Raw genomic sequence first — 14,755 nt, forward strand, 5'->3', positions numbered from 1 at the left:
TATATATATATATATATATATATATATATATATATATATATATATATATATATATATATATATATATATATATATATATATATATATATATATATATATATATATATATATATATATATATATATATATATATATATATATATATATATATATATATTGTATTCTTCTTTATATATATAAAATAAAATGCATATATTCTGCATATAATAATATGGGATAGAAAGATTATTAAGTATGCAATTAGTACTGTTTATCATGTGATATTTTATTGGCACTAATTTATAAAATATGATTAAAATGTAATTACTGTCGAAGATATCTGTATTCGTTTGTTACTAACATATTAAAATAATGATAAAAATTTAGAAAATGAAAGAGAGAGAGAGAGAGAGAGAGAGAGAGAGAGAGAGAGAGAGAGAGAGAGAATGTCATATGTCTGAATAAGCTTAGAAACTCATTCTAGGTGAGGGAAAGATAATCTGGAATCACACCTATAGGCTTTTAATATCCACAGCAATGAAGAGATAAAATGCAGAGCTGCTGACAAAAAATGTAGTCTTTCACATATGATACTGAAACTTTTTTTTTATTTTTTAATCACCAGCTCTGAGTTGGTCCTCCTCTTGCCTGTAGTTTTTGAGAATAGATTTTTCTCTTGGAATTCCGGTTTTTTCTCCACCAAAACAAAACCGGCCTAAAATACTTTTTTTTCTGCTTTATTGGGAGATGGCACGAGTTCAAAATAAAAAAAATAATAATAACATTGTAGTAACTACCTAGATTTCGAATAGTTATTTCAACTAGCATAATCAGGTACAGGATCAATATCTACTTAAAGAAACTTCAAAATCAATACAAAATTGATTCAGGCCTGCGTTAGAATAAAGGAATGGCCAGAGTTGTAAAAAAGATGAAATTATGATGAAATAACTGAATGCCATTCAATGAACTGCATGGAGTTATGAAAGACATTTTTCTTTGTAGTGTAACGAACTTAAAGACTAACATTCAGAATGGTACGCAGTTTTCTGATTAAGCTCACGTGTCTCCGAGCCGAAAAGGTTAAGAAATACTACTCATGAGAATCAGCCCTCCTCTGTCCTTCTCTCTCTCTCTAGCACATACATGCGCTTAACAAATTAGGGTTGCCAAAGTAACTGTTATATCGTAGAAAAGTCCTTGAGAACAACTTTATATGCACGTCACGCTATAGAAGAGACAGGTCTTTGAACGCGAGTTTAACAAAGGATGCCCATTCGTTCTTTCTTTGAGTGTAATTAAGTTTGGAAACATGGGATTCTTGCCGCAAAGGTGTTAAGAAGCGTGCTGATGCTTTAGGTTTTCCATTTTGCTGCATAAGGACAATAACGGTGTTTATGTATTGCAAAATTGAAAAAAAAAAAAATAAATAAAAATGTAGTCAACGACGCTAGAAAAATGTGCTTAATTATAATTAACTGTATATTTATTTATTCACAATATATAATAAGAGATTTTTACGCATGCTTAAATTCTATGCGTGGCACGTTGTCTTCATTCAATAGCGTACTTCACGAGCTAGTCTGTTAAACAATGGATTTGAATTCAATATATTTTAAATATACACATATTTTGAATCTTAATTATTTTTTCAAGGAACTTTTGAGAAAAAAGCTTTATTGGAAAATGGCACGAATTCAAAATAAAAGAAAATAATAACATTGTAATAAAATTATGAAAAATTTATAATTATTACAATATTGGAGAAAGAAAAACTCACGATATAATTCTAAGATCTGATTTCAGCAATTCGAATACATCTTTAGCTAATGATGCTGCTATTGTTCCAAACATTTATTCAAGTATACCAGAAGCATTAGATTGATCTAAATAACAAAGACTATTTCTTGTGAAAGCTAAAACATGTTTTTCAAGCAGAGCAGCATAGTCTAATAATAATAATAACAGAGAATGGATAGTTTAGTTACTGACCATGATAGGACCGCTTCATATACTATTTCCATCTTGCTATGTAGACTACTGTAGCATTAACGGATTATATTCTATTAATATATGAAAGATAGTGAACAAAACTAAACCTACTGTTAAAGACTAACTGGAGGGGTTATGTTTTGACACCGAAGTCTGGGCATCATTAAAGGAAGAAATTAATTCGCTAGAACACGCAATCTTCAGTATTTCCAAAATGGTTACCATCCATGATAATCTTTGTATAAAGTAAAATAATTTTGTTTCATTGCTAATATAGATGTGGCGTTGGCATCTACATTTCGCTTGCAAGACTAAGTTCAGCTGGCGTATATCATGTGGAAATGTAGGTTTCTAACTGTAAACACAAATGGTTTCACTATTTCCCTTTTTCCTATATTCGTTTTATTTACTTTCTTATCGTTTCATTTATTCTTTTATTTTTTTCTTAAATTATCGTTTTAATCTTTTTATTTACTTACCAATTTTGTATGCTGTACTCTAGCTTTTAAACCAAACCTTTATTTATTGGGATACATTTACAGGTTCGATATAATCTCCATTCCGACTTATCAGTGTTCCATAACATTTCTTTCGATAAACTTTTTTTTTTTTTTTTTTGGTAAAGTAGTTGACAGGTCGGATCACTTCCACAGAAACCTCATCAGTGTTAGCAAAGATCATATAATCAGAACATGTAGTCACTCGCATTGTCGTGAAAAATCAGAGCTCCGATCCCAATTAGATTCTTCCTCCTTTCTGAAGTAATATTTCGCGTAAAAAGAAAAACAAAACCAGAAACATTTTCAATCCCAGTCCAGCTTACAGTTGACGTAAACGTGGAACTCTTACATCATTCTACTAATAGAATGATGTAATCTGTATGCGCAGTTTGCAGAGCTTTTGGGATGATTCTCGTATAGCAAGACGATAATCATAATAGCAATCAGGTACTTAAAATGCCCTTAAAGCCAACGACCTGGCAACAGTGGCTTTTGTAACCATAAGGTGATTTTAGGATAAGGTAGTTAATCTTATGTCTGAGTAAATATTTTTGTATAAAAATTGCGTGTGTTCTTCTGGCTGATTTTTCTGGGTGGAAAATCCAAGTTTCCAGAAGGGAAAACTCTGCCACTTCCGTGTGAGACCGACTAATTCACCATCAAACTGAAAAACCTTATAAAAGTCCATTGCATTCTAGATGGATAGCCAGCTTTCTCTTTGATCGTTCATAACGTGACGTGTTGGATTGTACTTTCTGTTGGAGCCTTCCCGCCAATGCAGGGATTTATTCAGGACTCCGTTCTCTCAACTACCCTCTTTCTCTTATTCATAAATGACCTACTACGCCCCGTCGATACAAATCCTATTTATATATTTGCCGATTATAGCACTCTTCATTCATCCTACTCCTTTGACAAATCATGTAATTCAAGCACATCCCTTACATCAAGATCATCTGCAACCAGTGCATTTAACACTGATCTCCATGCCATCCTTCAATGGGACAAGGATAACCTAGTGACTTTCGATGCAGCTAAAACGCAGTTCTGCCTTTTCTTTCTCAAAAGGAATCTCAGCTCACCTTCTCTCATTCTCAGTAATACACATACTATCAGACAGGATGAAATATCTCTCGTCGGACTGATATTTACCTCCAACCTTTATTATCACAAACACATCACATCAATAACGTACTCAGCTTCTAAAAAATAGGCAGTTTCTTTCGGCTCAAGAAACTATTTTTCACCCACCCAGCTACTAATCCTATATAAACCCTAAATCCTCCCATCCTTGGAATAATGTACGCACATTTAGGGTGGGGCATCTAAAACCTCCTTAAAAATGCTTGATGCCGTCCAGAGGAGAACAATTCGGCTCAAAGATGACCCTCTTCTCTCAGGATCACTTCTATCTCTATCTCACAGATGTAATGATTCAGCTCTGGGTCTCATATACACTTACTTCCATGGTCACTGTTACAGTGAACTGGCAAACATCATTCCTCCATTTTCTCTTAGGCTGTTAAAACAGGAGCAGCAGCAGAAGGTATACAACATCCCTTTACAGTACAACTGCAAAGTCATCGTACCTGCTTCTCCTATTCCATCTAGCTCTGTCCTCTAGAACAGCCTTCCAAATGACGTATTTCCCATAATTTCAACCTACAGATCTTTAAGAAGAATGTTAATAGGTTTCTTTTTTCTCAACCTTTGCTGTACCTCATACAAGACACCGTTGTGCTATAGAAAAAAAAAAGAAAAGAAAAAAAAGATGGAATTCGAATGCAGGTCTCTCCGCCCAAAGAAATTCGTCGAAAGCGTCTGAGCTATGGAAATTTCCATATAGAAAAATAGAGTTATGTCTTTTTTATTGCTATTAAAGTGCAGTGCAGAAATTGGAGGAAAATCCTAGTAGAGACTTCAATAATAATAATATAATAAAATAAAATAAAATAAAACTTATATCTGCAGAAAATTACATCAAGAACTGCAACAAAGTTGATCAGATGAACTTCAGCTTGGAAATCAGGGCATGCTGTTGTGTTTCATGCTACTGGAACAGAGCCAGGTAAAACTTATCTAATAGATGATACTAAAGCATAGTAAAAAAAAACAAACAAACTACAAACTGTACAGCAAAAATATATGACAAGAATGCTTTTCAGACACATTTTTGTTTGATTTCTTGTGTGCGTCGTGTCTGTATAGGACATTTGGTGTTCCCTGAAATAGTTTGCTCATAGCACAAATTTCTTCCGAATATAAAAGAGACTGCACGTGTATGGACTAATTAATGTAAATGTGTATATACTCAAATATTGTGAATTTGGAATTCTTCGGTTGATCTATTTCATTGACGAAATACACAAAATAAAGAAAGAAATATTAAAATAAAAATAAAGAAATATAAAATAAAAAATAAAATAAATATAAAATAAAATAAAAAAAAATTAAAAATAGGAAATATAAAATAATAACATAAGAAATATATTTAAAAAAACATAAAAATAAAAATACAGATAACTAACTAGATAAATATATGAATATTTCTGCTTTGATTAAATTGTATTTCAATTAATAAAAATAAAATCAATAAAAGCAGTTATTTGTAATAAGGAATGATTTCAATATATTTAAGAATTACTGTACAAACAAAAATATAATATTAATATTATATTAATATAATATTTTTATTATCGGATATCGTTTATTACTAAATTCTAGTCTTTATAAGTTGTATCTTACACAGTATTCAGTAATAATAATTAACTATTTGCATTTATTTTTCCTGAACAGTTCAGAAATATGTTCAAAATTAATATATATATATATATTACTTTAAGAACAATTTTTGTTTTCCTGAATAATAAAGCTCGCAGCATGCAAACTTTCGTTGGCACTTAATATAACTAGTTCATTATTATAAAATGTACTGTTCTTTTTTCTTTGCCCTGGTCTTTAAATTAGTTCGTGTGTAGCTTCAAAAACTGTAACAAATTAAAGCACAAATTTGACCGCGGGCTTCCGCGTCGCCAATGTTGTCATGGTGACGTACGCATATTCATTGCAAAGGTTTCACTGGCCTAACTTATTTAATTGGCAAAAGTCTGCTGTGACTCTTTTACTTCCGCTCGGGGGCGCTGTATGTGTGCTTCATTTACGTCGGGGTTTCGAAATAGATGGAAATAGACTATGTTTTGGCGCCACTTGGTCTTTGCGTGTGCTAGTGTCCGAATGCAAAAAAAGCTACTAATATTAACGACTTTTACAATAGTAGTTTCCAACCTAGAGGGCGCAGCTAGTTGCCAGCTGGCTTATTCCAAGTCCTTTCTTTTTTTGTTGAATGAAATTCTGACATCATCAATATCTTTGTAAACTAGTCATTATTTTATTAACTAATTAAAATCTAAATGATAAAATCAATTAAATATCTACTAATATTCTTTATTTGTTTAAAAATTCCTATTCTTTTTTCATACTCTCATTTTTAGTTTGAATTACCAGCATACTTCCATTACTAAACAAAGTTAGGTGCCTGTGGGAAGGAGATGCGGTGATTAATACCCTTGGAGGGTAATGGATGGCAATGCTGTAGCCAATGAAGTTCTAACTGAGGCTCGGCTATTGCTGTTACCCTCCTGCCATGATCAGAGCTTTAATAGCTGAATAACACCTTATCCTTACACTGTCCTCTACAGATAACGGGGAAGATAAAAAGCATTCTTGCTTCGCCCCTTTAAACCAGTCCTTATAAGGACTAGGTGCGTGTGCTTTTAGCCTTAAAAAAATGTATTTAAATAGATTCGCTAAAATATGAATGAAATGGAAAATGAATTCGCTAAAAAAACAAATTTTAAGTATAAAATAGAAAACAGTTTATTAAAATATGTTCGTTTCTGTTGATTTATTTTCAGAAAACATGGAAAGAAGTAAATGAAATGTAAAGAGCTTTTTCAGGCATAAAATATTTTTTCTTTGAAAAATTACACACCCTATTAAATCACACATGAGACCAAGGAAGGAAGTAATCACAAAATAAATACTTTGTGCAAACATCCTAGAATTCTCAGGTTCCGATCAACACGAAAGAATATTATATGACATCCTCTTCCACACTGAGGGATGCCTAAGCCGTCTCCATGAGCGGAAGGATACACCTGGGTCTCTCGAATTCCCCCGGGATGTTCATTATAGAGAACTATTTTATGCTAGAAAAAAAAAGTTCTTTATTTTCCATTTTGCAGTGATTTGATATTACAAAGATCAGACACTAACAAACGATTAACTGCAGAACGCCGATTTCAGAACTGAAACTCATTAATATCCCATGTGAGAAAAATTGGAACGTAAACATTCAAATTACTCTAATTATCTCTCTCTAATATTTAATTTTTTTTCCTTATTTCGTCAGATTAAAAAAAAGAGCGATGTCGTTTACCTTCGATCATTTATGAAGACCAATTTACGGATGTGAACGGAGTATACGCTTGAGAATTAATTATTTTTTTTATAATTTAGTTTGTGTTTAAATAAATCAAAAAAGTACAAAGATTTTCGAACATCTTTAAATTAAGTTTATTAACATGATAGAGCGTAATGTCCAAAAATAAAATTGTTAAATTCTCAATCTCTTTTGTTATATACGAAGACACAAACCACAAACTTTTTTAACCATTTTATGTGCATTTGTGATTAACTTTTCCCTTTCATAAAAGAGCATTTTGTTGCTTTTAAGTAATGTAGCTCACCGGCGAAATAAAGTTCAGGGACCGATGGCAACAACATAAGTGGAGGGAGAGAGGGGAGGGGTATCCATTGACTATAGAATATTTTTTCTTTTATAAATGAAAGTAAAGACAGACGTATTTGACAGGTTTAATAAATCATGTGCTCAATCAGCAAACAATAAGTTATGGTTAAATTCTCGCTCATGTTACACGAAATGCAACATGTAGGTCGAGACCCTTGAGGAATCGATAAACAATTCGGAGAGTGTTAATGTGGTTCGATTTATTTCAGTAGTCCACTCATTTATCAGCGCTTTTATTATAATTAAACAATAAACAATTTATTTTCTTAGCTATTTTTTGTATATTTTGTATAATATTCCATTTTAATGCAGTATCAAGTTAATGTTAAGTCAATTTGGAAAATATATCTGATTCCAGCATTCGTATTTTAAAATCATTCCCACCGATTCTGTTTCAAATACGTAGTTTATTAGCCGTTTTTTTACACTTAATATTACATATAATGCAGAATTAAATCACTATACATATCTGCTAACCTAACCAATTATTTTAAAATATTAATATTTTGCCTTATTTCTTTTAATAATAACTAGAAACAAGACCTCGTGAAAAGTTAATTAAAAAAATGAAAAATTCTGTTTCTTTTTACCAATTTTTAAGGGAAAAATTAAGAGGATTTTCTTTTCTTTTTTTTTTAATCGACAGGATATTAGGTTAATGCACTGCCAATTTTTTAACCGACAATATTACAACAATCGCTGAGATTTTGTACACACTGTATTGAGTACAACTTTTTTGTAGGATGAAAAGGATAGCGATATTCATTCTATACTTTTATTAGTGAGAGAACTAGGGGTTCCAAACGAATTATTAGGTCACTAACCTGCCCTGCTAACGTAACAAAGAAGGGTATCTGTAGTCTCTCTGATGAAAGATAGTTTTTTCTTGTTTAAAGTAGTGCATTTAGATCGCTGCGAGGTATTCAGATTGCGCCAACCAGTTTTCAAGGTCGCTGTTTATTGAAAAAACCGTATAAGTTGCATTTATTTTCAACGTATTTTAAATCTTAAATTCTTAATATTAAAGTACAAGATACGAGAGACTTTAATGGGAAAAAAGTATGAAGACTGATGGAAATACAGCCCAGAACTTCGAACACAAAATTGTAATCTGGTCATATGACAATACTTCACACATAGAGCAGTTAATTAGAATTAGCTCACTACATTCAGAGGGACAATCTATGAATGAAGTCAGTAGACAAACTCCCTTTCGTGAACAAATAGTGACAGAGAAAGAATTACTGATGAAGAAATTACTACCCACGCAATAGCTTTTGAGGCCAAACTTCCCCAAAGAGACTTCATCGATCACCCTTCTGAGGTTATGCCGATGTAACCTCTTTTATTCAGTCAACCATGTATGTGTAGAAAACGCCGAAATGAGCCCGTATGTTACACATTCGGAGATCTTTCTCGAAATAAAAATAATAATCCCTTCAACGCAGCTAAAGAATTAAATATTGAAGTTGTACTTCGGGATTAATGCATAAGTAGAATTTAACTGACAGTTCAAATTATTGAAACCAATGGGCCTTCAATACATTTTGCAATAACTTTTCGTATGGAAGAAGAATTTATAATTCGAGGTAGAAACGACTCGCATATTTCATTCAACTGAAAATCTACAAATAATATCCTTTGCATCAGTGGCGAATTCTCCATGCTTGCTATGCTTGTTGCGCAAGCTCATTAATTGAGAAAGAAGTAATATTTATTTGTTAATAAATGCATGCATTTATAAGCATTCCATTTATGCTTTTATTTTTGTAGACAGAAGGCGTCTTAAGCTTGCGCGGCAATAATTGAGCTTTGCGTTGTGTATCGAAGCCGACGCCAGTCAAGCTACCTTGGCTTGCTCGGTTGTGGGAGCATCCAGGTCCTCGCTTCAGCACTGTGATTTCATGCGCGCGCATAGCCATTTCCGCTCCTTCCACGTCATCTCATCTTGTTGCTTAAACACGGGCCATACGCAGTCAAAGTAGCTCTAGCCAGTGAGCTTCAGCCAGCCTTTACAAGTGTGCGTGTTGCTTGGGAAAATTAAGTTACAACCAACTTTTTATGACGATGTTATTGTTGACCAGTTCATAAAGAAGAACCGTAGGGTAGAATTTGTATTCAAGTAGCTAAATTGAAAAAGATACAATATTTATTTTACAAATGATATTGTATTTGTATGATTAAATGTACATAAATTTCTAAATACAGGTTACCCTCGTATAACGCGGTACTCATACAACACGGTTCCGATAGAAAACACGGTCTACAAATTGTAGTAACCCTTTATCTTTTAATATGTTTTTCACCGCGCGACTTAAAAATCAAATTTTATCTTCGTTAAATTTGTGTCTTCCTGTATCCCGCACGTAATTATAAGTAGCGAAGTTATATTAAGGGAAATACCCTTTAGCACGCATGCACCTCAATTGTTTACTGTATAAAATTGTTGTTGAAAATTGTTGAAAATTTAACGTTTATTGTTGAAAATTGTCCTCGTTTCTGCCAGGAAAATGCATTAAAAATCATAAGTGTCTTCATCTGAAGCTGAGCACTTTATTTTCTGGTGAGTTAGTTACATACAATATGTAATGCTTGCTTTTTTTGTGTAAAAAATTATTTTTATAGTAATGGCCACAAACTGCAACGAAAGGGAAAAACCAACATTGAAAACAAAATTAATTTCTCTCAAAGAAAAATATTCAAAATCTTGAATCGGTTGAAAAAAAGGAGAAAAACCAGGAGTTTTTGCAGGGACTTTGAATTTAAATGAATCAACAATTCGAACAATCAAACAAAATGAACATAAAATCCGAGTTAAATCTGACTCGGATTTTATAATCTGAATTAAATAAAAATAATTTTTTTTATTGGATATGTCATTGTTGTTTATATAATTTAAAAAAAAAAAGCGATTTCGGAACATAACCCTACTTTTTCTATGTGATCTGAGACTCGCATAACACGATTTATATAACGCGGCATTTCTGCGGAACCTACCATCCGCGTTATACGAGGGTTACCTGTACGTGGTTTTAAATAGTCAGTAATTCATTATTCCGCTGATCAGACTTCGATCACACCTCTCATTCCCTGAATGATAACATGAGCAAGCGTGAATTTCAAGACCAGCCTTCGCCCCTGTTTTGCATAGAGTTTTGTTTCCGCACACGCGCGAGATCTATTCTTTATTCGGTGAGTTTCTGCCTGCGTCTTAAGGATATCGGTAGCTATTTTTAGCAATTTATTTATTTATTGGTCATAATACGGCTGTAAGAGAGTTTCGAATACTTAGAGAATGATACGATCTCCGATTTTAGTAACGCAGAAAACCACAGGGTTAGGAAAGAGTGAAGTTGCACAAATTCGTGTAAACAGGTAGTTCAGAAATTACGACTAGCAGACGACCGGAAACTCATGTTTGTTCACCATATATTAGTGACTTAAACTGACTTTTAGACTACATTTTATCGGTCTTATTTAGATTTAATTATACCTAACTCAGTATGGTTCTTATAGCTGTTACTCGTGATATAATAATAATACTGTTGTTTTTATTAGTTATTAATATTGTAGAGTATAAAACTATACTAGCAGACTGTATTCACTCGAGAGACTATTTATGCTGCTCAACAGACTGAACGAACAAATCATAAATGAGCGTCCAGATACGTCACACCATTGTTGAATATATTTGCAGATATGTTACGTTTTGAATTCGTCAAATATGGCCTGCGATTTTTTAAAATTATAATGAAGAAAGCATCTTAGTTCACAAGTTGATCATTGGTGCATAAATATAAAATCTAAAAAATGTCAAATTTGGAAACTTAATCAAATATTTAATTTCTACTCGCATTATTTCCATTATAAAAGTAAATTTTAACATTTCTCTCCATGCATATTGAAAAGATTATTTCTAAATTACTTTAACATAAAGAAAAGGCGAATAACTCAACAGGTACGATTTAACCTATAATCTAGAAGAGACATTTTGAATATCAAGTACATGTACAATTTACATATACTTGATATTCAAAATTAAATAATGTACAATTTTGGAAAACAAATGATTAAAGAAACTCGATTAAGATTACATAATATGACCTCAAAACCATCTCTCAAATTTGGAAGTGAAATTTGGATTCTAAAACAAACTTGAATTCTGAAACAAAGATCGGAAGCAGCACACATGGAGTTTTCTAAGGCCTCTACTGGGACTCACTAGATTAGATAAAAAGAAAAACACAGAAATAAGAGAACGGTTAAATATAAAAAACAGCGAAGAAGAAATAGAAGAATATCAACAAACTTCATTACATCACATAGAAAGGATGAATAACAATGGAATTCCCAAACTAGCATATAAATATAAACCTATAGGAAGAAGAGATTGCGGACATTCAAGACTCAGATGGAAAGACCAACTTCATCTGCAGAGCAGGAACAGGACATAAAAAAGCATGAACCTGAATTGCTCAGACGACAACGATGTAAGTTCATAAAATTTCTTGGTATCTTTAACGTGTGTGTGTGTGTGTGTGTGTGTGTGTGTGTGTGTGTGTGTGTGTGTGTGTGTGTGTGTGTGTGTGTGTGTGTGTGTGTGTGTGTGTGTGTGTGTGTGTGTTTCGTCAGTTGAATACAGTACCATGGAGAAAACAACATCTTAAAAATATATTGTACTTTAGACAAAAACAGAGTCTAGAACAAGTAGTAGTTATGTTTGAAATTGAGTCCGAGCGTTAGTTCTGGTGTGAAGCACTGTGCGTGTGAATGAATGATGAAGTCGTAAGAGGCGACTAAAATGGGACGCACAGTTTGTGTGTGTGTGTGTGTGTGTGTGTGTTTCGTCAGTTGAATACAGTACCATGGAGAAAACAACATCTTAAAAATATATTGTACTTTAGACAAAAACAGAGTCTAGAACAAGTAGTAGTTATGTTTGAAATTGAGTCCGAGCGTTAGTTCTGGTGTGAAGCACTGTGCGTGTGAATGAATGATGAAGTCGTAAGAGGCGACTAAAATGGGACGCACAGTTTCGCTCTCTTAGATTTCTTCCGAAATTTTTCTCCGGGTGAGGGCGGTTAGATTTCTGGTGGTTGAGCATTTTGATTCTCTGGGGAGAGTGTTCTCCTGCGGGGCCTTGTCGGTCGATGCTTTTCCCTGAATATGAGCTGTTCTGCTTAGTGGTGGTTGTGGGGGGGGGGGCGTCACTGAGTAGAACCAACGCTGAGTTGGACGGTCTTTCGGCCACTCGTAGGGAATGGTCCGGGAGATCGTCTTAATTTTAAGAGAGGGTTTTACTTACATGCCAGCGCCACTGTAGCCCATGCATTTCGTAAGAGGCAACTAAAATGGGACGCAGAGTTTCAAGAGTTTCGCTCTCTTAGGCTTCTTCCGGAATTTTGCTCCCGGTGAGGATGGGGCTTAGATTTCGGAGGTTTGCCCTGAAAGAACATTTTGAGTCTCTAGGGAGGGAGGGTGGGTGTTCTCCGGCGTGGCCAGTGAGGCGCCTTGTCATATTCCAGGGAAAATCATGGTTCTGTATATATATATATATATATATATATATATATATATATATATATATATATATATATATATATATATATATATATATATAACGATTCCCTAGAGAATACTCCAGGGAATCGTCTTAATTTTTAAAGAGGCTTTGCTTACATATAGCTCCGCTGTAGCCAATGCATGTCGTACGAGGCGACTAAAATGGGTACTCAGGGAGGGCAATGCTGTAGCAAATGAAGTTCTAACTGAGGCTCAGTTATTGCTGTTATCCTCCTGCCATGATCAGAGCTCATAGCACAATAACACCCTATCCTTACTTTGTCCTCTACAAATAACGGGGAATATGAAAATCACTCTTGCTTCGCCCATCTAGATAAAAAAAAAAAAAAAACTACGTTTGCGAGATTTAATGCATTTGTTTCATCTGCTTTCAGTAGGTTTGCAAAATTCAATCTTATCCAGTAATTGTTACCACTAGTAATATTAATATGGTATGTGGTTAGTTGTTTTATTTGGATAATTAGAATGATGTTATGGTGATTAAACATTTATGTTGTAGCATTCCTCTTTTTTTCTCTCTCTCTCAGCAGCTGCACTTGTTCAATATGCTGGTCATGATCCGACTCCAGTTTTTCGATGACAGTTTTTGCATATGTGGTGTGCTAAACGTTTTTAACGTTTGTTGATAATTGTGGACCTTTTGAGCCTATGATATGATATTCTATATTATCATAAAGAATATCATATCATAGCAAAATGTTCTTTATTTGTTATAGCAATGTCATATATATATTTATTTGTCACAGCAATGTCATATATATATGTATACACGTTTCAGGCGCAAACTTAACTGTTTGCTTAGTTAAGATTAGGAGTAAAATAACCAAGTTTATAAAATTACTTGGGAACCCTAATATACATTATTTCCAAGGTAAAAAAACTTACATCTATATCTCCCCCAGAGATTACTCAAAATAAAAACACCTTTTAGCAACTTGTATAGGTAAAGTTGATAAGTCTCTGTATTACTGAAACCTCGATATCGATATTTAGGGTCTAGCCACTCACTGATGAGACCTCAAAAAAGGTTGAAACCGGTGGGCTGCTCCGTGAGGCTCTGCTTGGGGATAGGTTTTTGCCTGTCTCTGAGTGGGGCCACCGTTGAGATTATGGCTCTGCTTGATGGTGGGGTGAGTCTGCCACTGGGTAGAGCCAATACTGAGACGTTCTTCTCGGTGACAGGGTGAGCGTGTCATTGAGTGGAACAACGCATAGTTGGGTTATCTTTCGGGATCGTCTTATTTTTAGAGCCCGTTTTACTTTTACATTCAAAAAAGGTTGAAACCGGGCTGGGTAGTGACCCCACCCATAATGTATTGCAGTATGTACATCACTTAGTGAGATGTGCTTTACATTATGGAAAATACTAAGAATAGTGATCAGAGCTTTACCCACCTTTACAATGAGTTTCCCTGGTGTTGCATCACCTTTAGACTTGAACTACGTTTCAGGCGCAAACTTAACTGTTTGCTTACTTGGAATTAGGAGTAAAATAAACAAGTTTATAAAATTACTTGGTAACCCTAATATATATATATATATATATATATATATATATATATATATATATATATATATATATATATATATATTCTGGTATTCTGGTACATTCACTGGAAATATTTTGTTACATTCACTGGAAAACCCTCTATATATTATATATAATTTAACAGCGCCACATATAATTATATATAATTATATATATATATAATTTATATATATATATATAATTATATATATATATAATTTATATATATATAATTTATATAATTTAACAGCGCCACAAGCGCATAATTGGATGGATACAAATAAGCATCTAAAAAATCGATCATAAGATTATCAGCACTTCGTATATAAAAAGCAGAATGGTGTTTATTGTTATATTTAATGA

This window comes from Typopeltis vanoorti, chromosome 1, assembly GCF_054136105.1.
Source record: "Typopeltis vanoorti isolate ZY-2024b chromosome 1, IOZ_Tvanoo_1.0, whole genome shotgun sequence".
In the NCBI taxonomy this organism is placed as follows: Eukaryota; Metazoa; Arthropoda; class Arachnida; order Uropygi; family Thelyphonidae; genus Typopeltis; species Typopeltis vanoorti.